Below are 6,400 nucleotides of genomic sequence, written 5' to 3'. Positions count from 1 at the left end.
CCTTCCCCTCCTGCAGCGAAGGACTTCAGCTGCAGGGACGACAACGACAACGATGACGACCAGTCTCCCGGATCTCTTGCTGTTCCCCAAAGTTCCCAAGCTACCGGATCTAGAGACCAGAGACCAGAGTCCAGAGTCCCAGTTCCATGTGCATTGGCATCAGAGTGGCGCCGCCCGTCAGCGTTTTCATTTCAAATTCAAATGCTGTTTGCATAAAAAACGAGCCAAGACATCGAAAGGCATCACGTGCCCGGTACTCCTCCTGGCCAGCAATCCTGCATGAATGTGGGGCCAAAAAACTGTTGGAATTCTGGAGGATACCCATACGCCAAACGCCCCAACCATTTCACCGAAGTAGTGACAATAGCAACAAACGGATGGCTGCAGAGATGTATGAACGAACTGTGAATGCACAAGGAGAAAATTTTAGTATAATTTATTAAATAATAGGGTTTAATGTTTAAATTACTAACTAAAAAAATATGGTAATAAAGATCAAGTTTTATGGATTGGCCAAGTTTAACTGTTATAGCTTTATAGTTAATCTTTGTTTAGGTTTTCAGGATTTTTCAACAACCTCAAAGTTATTTTTTATACATTTTCCTTTTAAAATATAAAGAAATCAAAGAAATGTAAACCTTAAACTAATACAAAATACTTTAACATGCACTTATAAATCAAACATTTTAACATTTACTTTAAAAAACTAACAAAGTTAATGCTAAACTAAATATTTAGTTAATCCCGAACACACACATTTGCCTATCAAACTCCCTTTTTTAATAAGAAAAATTATGAGTGTGATTTGTTTTTCAGCGAGTTGAGTGGGTTAAGTCGGTGGATTGCGGCAGCAGTGTCGTTGGCCTCCATTTCCCGCCCAAAAGAATAAAAACAAAAATCGAAAAAGCGAAATTGCAAAAGACGTTTCATTTGGCGTGGGACAGAGAGAGAGATAGAGAGAGATGGGTAGTATGGTATAGAATAGGACAGGGCGATAGCCAGCTGGCAGTCGTTTTGCATGTCCGTGTTGGGTTAAGTGGATTGTTTACTTTGATTACAAAAATATGGCAAATGTTTGCACGTTTGATGTCTCACTATGTGAGTGTGTGTGTGTGCGTGTATGTGTGTGTGAGACTGGGAGTGTGTTTGGTGCAGACAGATGCAGTGGTGATGGTAGGTTAAAAGAGGAATACGGCAGAAGGTGCGGTGAATGGAGAAGAAGCGATCGGGATTTGTATTTTATCGATGAAATTTTTGTATAATTCAGTCTGATAAATATGTAATTTGTAGAATAAATATGAATACCTTTATAAACTTTTCTTTTAAATTAGAATTCTGCAATCTTTTATATAACTAGAACTACCTTGTAGAATTCTTCTAGACTTCTCCTCTCACGATAGCTCCCCTTCACGTGGTCATCTCTATTCGCAAACAATGCAACTCCACACCAGCACACACATTCATATTTACATACACCAAGAGCACACAAAAAAAAAAAAGGAAAGTAAAGAAAGAAAGAAAAAGATAGACTCTAGAGGATAAAGGTTAGGAAGAGAGAGACAAGGGGGAGGAGTACAGTCCGCCAGCGAGACAAATGGCGTTTGCCTTGGCGCGCTTGTAAAATCCAAAAGCTAACATTATTACAAAAAATCTGCAGTTATACATTTTGACTTTGGTTTATTTTTATGATTTTCAAAAGTTTGCAGTTGACCGACCGAGCGACCAAGCGACCGAAGGACCATCGCTAGAATTCCCTGGTTGGATGCATTTTTATTGTATTGAGGCTATTGCGAGGACCAGATGGAAAGGAACTGTTGATTGTGTACCCAGAGTGGGCTACAAAAAAAAAGTATATATTGAAAGGAGTGGAAATTGAAAAGGATAGGTCAAGCGACAGGATCAAGCTTCCATTGTTTTGAATAATTAAAGTAAACTTCTAGTTAGCAGGCAAAAATAATCAAAGCCACTACTCAACTTCTACTATCCAAAGTGATTAGCTTCTTTCTTAGTACTAAAAACAATAATTTCTCTACCTAACAGTAACAGCCATCCCTGGTCAGCAGAGTACCATGTGGGTCACGTCATCGAAAGGTCAAAGGCATTTATCAGCCCTTAAGGCCCCCCATCTATTTGCATTTCAATGTTGAACTGTTTGCCCGGGCCAAAACTAATTTTGACAGGCGGTGGGAGAGAGAAAAAAAAAAGGGGAAAGAAAGAAAGTAAAGCCGCCGCTTTTATTGGAAAAATTTGTATTTGTTTTTTGGCACTGGGCATTGGGCAGTGGAAAATCGCAGCGGGCGTCAAACGTTACGCCCACAATGCCAAATAGTTTTCATTCTTAGCCGCCTTCTCTTCACCAATGCTGGCTGCATTTTATTTTATTAATGGGAATTTGTTTGGCCAAAGAAGAGGTGGTAGACTGGTGGAAGGGATGCGTTCAGGATGCGACCAGGATGCCGCCTCGTCGCTATTATGGCAGCCATTTGTTTGCACGCGAACATCCGAGTGCCGTGGATGCCCCACAGGGCGTATGCGCTATATAATTTTTCTCGCGCTCTTGGCGGTCTTTGCCACGCCCCCTTCACTCCCCTCTTGAAAAGCGTCCAGCAACGACCACATGTCGCTCATGATTAATTGAAAGATTCTCTCAACTTCAACTGTTTTCGGGTTTTTGCGTTTGCTTAAACTTCCCTCTTTTTCCCTTTTCCTTTCTTTTTCCTTTTTGCATTATTATTTCTATAATTTTTTATTTTTCGTCCTGTTTGGAGGAGCTTGTTGCTCTGTTTGTCCAAAGTATTTTGATTAATGAACTATGCTGAGGCGAAATTTAAATAAATTTCTAAGGAATATCCAATGTTATATTACATCGAGCTGGGCTTGGCAAGCAATTAGTTCAAGCAACTTACTTTGCTATTTCTTTAAGGTTTTTATGGCAGTTTTTTGAGGAGTTTTTTTTTTTGATAATGAAAACAATGTGCAAAGTAGGCAGATTTTTGTCTAGCTCGCGTCGTATCTCCATGTGTCAGGACAAAAGAAAAGCAAAGTAGTTCCTGGTCTCTAGGGCTGATGGACTGAGAGTAATCACAACCGAACAGTTCCTGGTCTCTATTACCGATGGAGCTGGACAGTAACTCCGCGTGGGTGCTTCTCCATAAGTCCAAAGAGGCAGCAATCCATAAACGAAAGGAAAAGTTCCTGGTCTCTATTAGCGATGGATTGGAGTTGGGATTGATTGTGTGTACTCTATAAGTCCAATAAAGTTTCCAGATTCCAGCACCGAAATGCGGAGTAAACAGACATAGGCCTAGTAGGCAAAGTATCCTGTGTTCCTAGGTTCATAAGTCCAAGAAATTAAAAGCAGAACAGTACCTGCTCTCTAGGGCAAATGAACTGGTACTCCCCACAGCCTAGCACAATCTCGATGTCGATGCTCCATAAGTCCGAAGAGGAACCAGTCGATGAACCAGAAAAACAGAAGTAGAGGAGGAGTTCCTGGTCTCGATGGACTAGAGCTGGGCAGTAACTCCGCGTAGGTGTTTCTCTATAAGTCCGAAGTGGCAGCAGTCCATAAACGAGAAAAACTAAGGCAAGGCATTCCCGATCCTCATGGCAGATGGACGGGATCTGGCAGTGATCACACTGCTCTGCTGCCATGTATGTTGATCCATAAGTCCCCAGTGACAGCGGTCCAGAAACGAGAAGAGGAGTTTCTGGTCTCTTTTACCGATGGATTGGACCTGGAACTGGAACTGGGAGTGATCAAAGCCTGGCAATATCTCCATGAGAAATGTTCCATAAATCCGAAGTGGCAGCAGTCAACGAACGAGAAAAACCAAAGCAGAGGAGTACCTGATCTCCAGGGCCGATGGACTGAATCTGGCAGTGATCCCAGCCGGGGAAGCTTAACTTAACTTATTCTTAAATAATCCACATTGCATGGGCGGCATGCAAGCCGTTGCAAATTCTGCGGATCATGGGCGAAATATGGCCCTTGTCTTATGGAATAAATATATAGAAAAGTTTGCCACCTACCTTGAATTTTCTGCTTACATCGTCATCTATATCCATCATTACACGTCATCAAAAGTCCAGAATATGGATTCCCAAAAAAAAACTTCATGATGCACTGCATCCTCCATGGAGGCCAAGTCCATATACCACCAATGTAATGGTGAGTACCACTGGACCACTTGCGGGCACTTGGAAGCACTGGAAGAACACAAACACACACACACAAAAATGACTTGACTGATTTTTCACTGACCAGCAGCGCCCTAGTCACAACATTTCTGTCAGAACCTGTTGGGAATTACAAGAGCCGCAGAGTACAGACAGTTAACTTGGAGTTAACTAACATAGCCGTTAACGGGCAGTTAACAGCCGAAACTTAACTTTCAATGAATTTTTAAAATTTGGCCGTTGGAAAAGCCGATTTCCCTGGATTTTTTTTTGGACATTAGCTTAAGCTTTAGCTGTTGACTTATAGACTTGTAAAATAGGTTGGGTTTTCGTCAAATTAAGCTATATATCGACTATGAAAAGGCAAATTTAAGAAGATAAGCTTCATCATGGTTGAGATTACTCATGATTATTTTGAGTATTATTACCAATTACGATTTGATAGCCTTCAGTTGTAGACTCCTTTAGTCAGAAATGACAAAGTTCTTATTGGCCAAGTTAATGAACTAATTTTCAAAACAATTCTAGAGTAATTCGCGTTGCGCTTGATTGCAATTACGCCTCTGTGCGTCTTAAACGAAGCCCTAGCAAGTGACCTCTACATTCCCTCTGCCAGGGAAAAGATAAACAGGAACTCGAGTCGGTACAACGATCGTCCCGCAGCTCACACCAACTGTCTAGCCTCTTCCGTGGCCAACACAACAATTAGAAGACGTCTAAAGTGAAGGCATCCCGCCGATCTCTGGACAAGAGGACGCCAAGTTTCTCGAGTCCTAATGCAGTAACTAAACTTAGCATTGATCTCTGGTTATCTAGTTGTAAACATTTATTAATTAACTTCCTGTTAAAGCTTTTGGGTATTCTTATTCTCTTCTCAGTAATCTAGTTTTTATAATGACCTGCTCTTGAAATTTCTTTCCATATTTCTTTACTTTCCTGCAGCTCATTTCCTTGCCTTGAAAGGTAAGGTTCAACATAAATGATATTATACTCTGGTTGATAGATTTCTTCTTCTATTAATCACCTCCGAATGAGGAAAAGAGATTTTCTGAACTTGCTTTTACCCCAAACAATATATAAAACTAAAAATATATAGAGAAATATTTTAGGCCCACTTACCTTAGTTTTGCATATTATTCCAGGTTGTTGTTGTTCGTTTTGGCATCTTTAAGCATATTTGAACCTTCCTTCATCCGCGCAAAAAACGTCTAATTTCCGATTTACATTAAATTTTCCTGTGAAAATATTTCAAATGTCTTTAAAAGTTTTCAAAAATTAAATACAAACTCACATTTCCACTTGCCCCACCGAGCTGTCTTTGCATTTAGCATACAAAAATAGGTAAATTCGCTATCTAAAGAATACAAGAGAATAAATACGAGAATATGTATGATTTTGATAGATAATTAAAATTAAAGCCGAATTAAAGTCAGTAATTCGTATTAATTTATTTCATATACATATGTATTCACTGTATGTGCAGTTCTTATGCCTAATAATCTCGTTACACGTATTTCACGTAATCTCAAGATTACACATACAAATGTACTTGCAGCCGTTTGGCAAGCCAAACAAAGGCTTAAAAGCAATGGAAAAATACATTTTAGCGCAATCTGCATACCTCGATTTTCAATATTATTCAAGGTTCTAATTGGGATTAATTAACATAAAGCTATTACCTTGACTTTCCTCCCAAAGCGAAGCAAATGCGATTTCCCATATGTATGTATGTACATATATTTACATATGTACATGTATGGATGTCAATAGGTCCAGCCAGATGTACACAACATGTACACAAATTTACATACATACATATTTGTAAAGTGTCTCACATCCATACATATTTTCACTTGTCCAGCGGAGCACCCCTTCCATTTTCGCACAGAAAACAGGTAAATTCACTATTAACACAATTAATCTTGAACAATTTGCAAAGCACAGTCCTGGGATCACTTGTTATTTATTAATTTAACACTTTTTTATACCTTTTTAAAACACTTTAAAACCAAACGCAAATTTACTATAAGCAATCAACCGTTCGCGGTTGCAATTTATTCAGACTGACAAACGAGTGAGAAAACAACAGTTAGCTCTGTCGATAGGCGAGGGAGGGGAAGCTTGCAAAGATCTGCACGTTACCGCTTCTCTCTCATTTCGTTTCTCTCTTCACCAGCAAATTCAATTCATACACTTTAAAAAGAAATTCGGAAACTAAATT

At 39.5% G+C, this 6,400-nt stretch overlaps 1 long non-coding RNA gene across 1 annotated transcript; it reads right to left on the bottom strand.

The window, feature by feature from the left end:
* Positions 1-2,810: 2,810 nt before the first annotated feature.
* Positions 2,811-6,220, bottom strand: LOC108103563. Its single transcript, XR_001772233.2, has 4 exons — positions 5,859-6,220; positions 5,471-5,533; positions 5,299-5,414; positions 2,811-4,209 (listed from the first exon to the last, which is right to left on the bottom strand). It is a non-coding gene; the product is annotated as an uncharacterized LOC108103563 (long non-coding RNA).
* Between the last annotated feature and the right edge of the window lie 180 nt (positions 6,221-6,400).

The sequence above is a fragment of the Drosophila eugracilis genome, unplaced genomic scaffold (assembly GCF_018153835.1).
Source record: "Drosophila eugracilis isolate 14026-0451.02 unplaced genomic scaffold, ASM1815383v1 contig_1317, whole genome shotgun sequence".
NCBI classification, from domain to species: domain Eukaryota; kingdom Metazoa; phylum Arthropoda; class Insecta; order Diptera; family Drosophilidae; genus Drosophila; species Drosophila eugracilis.
Note: the sequence above shows the minus strand (reverse complement) of the source record. Positions and strands in the feature narration are given on the sequence as shown.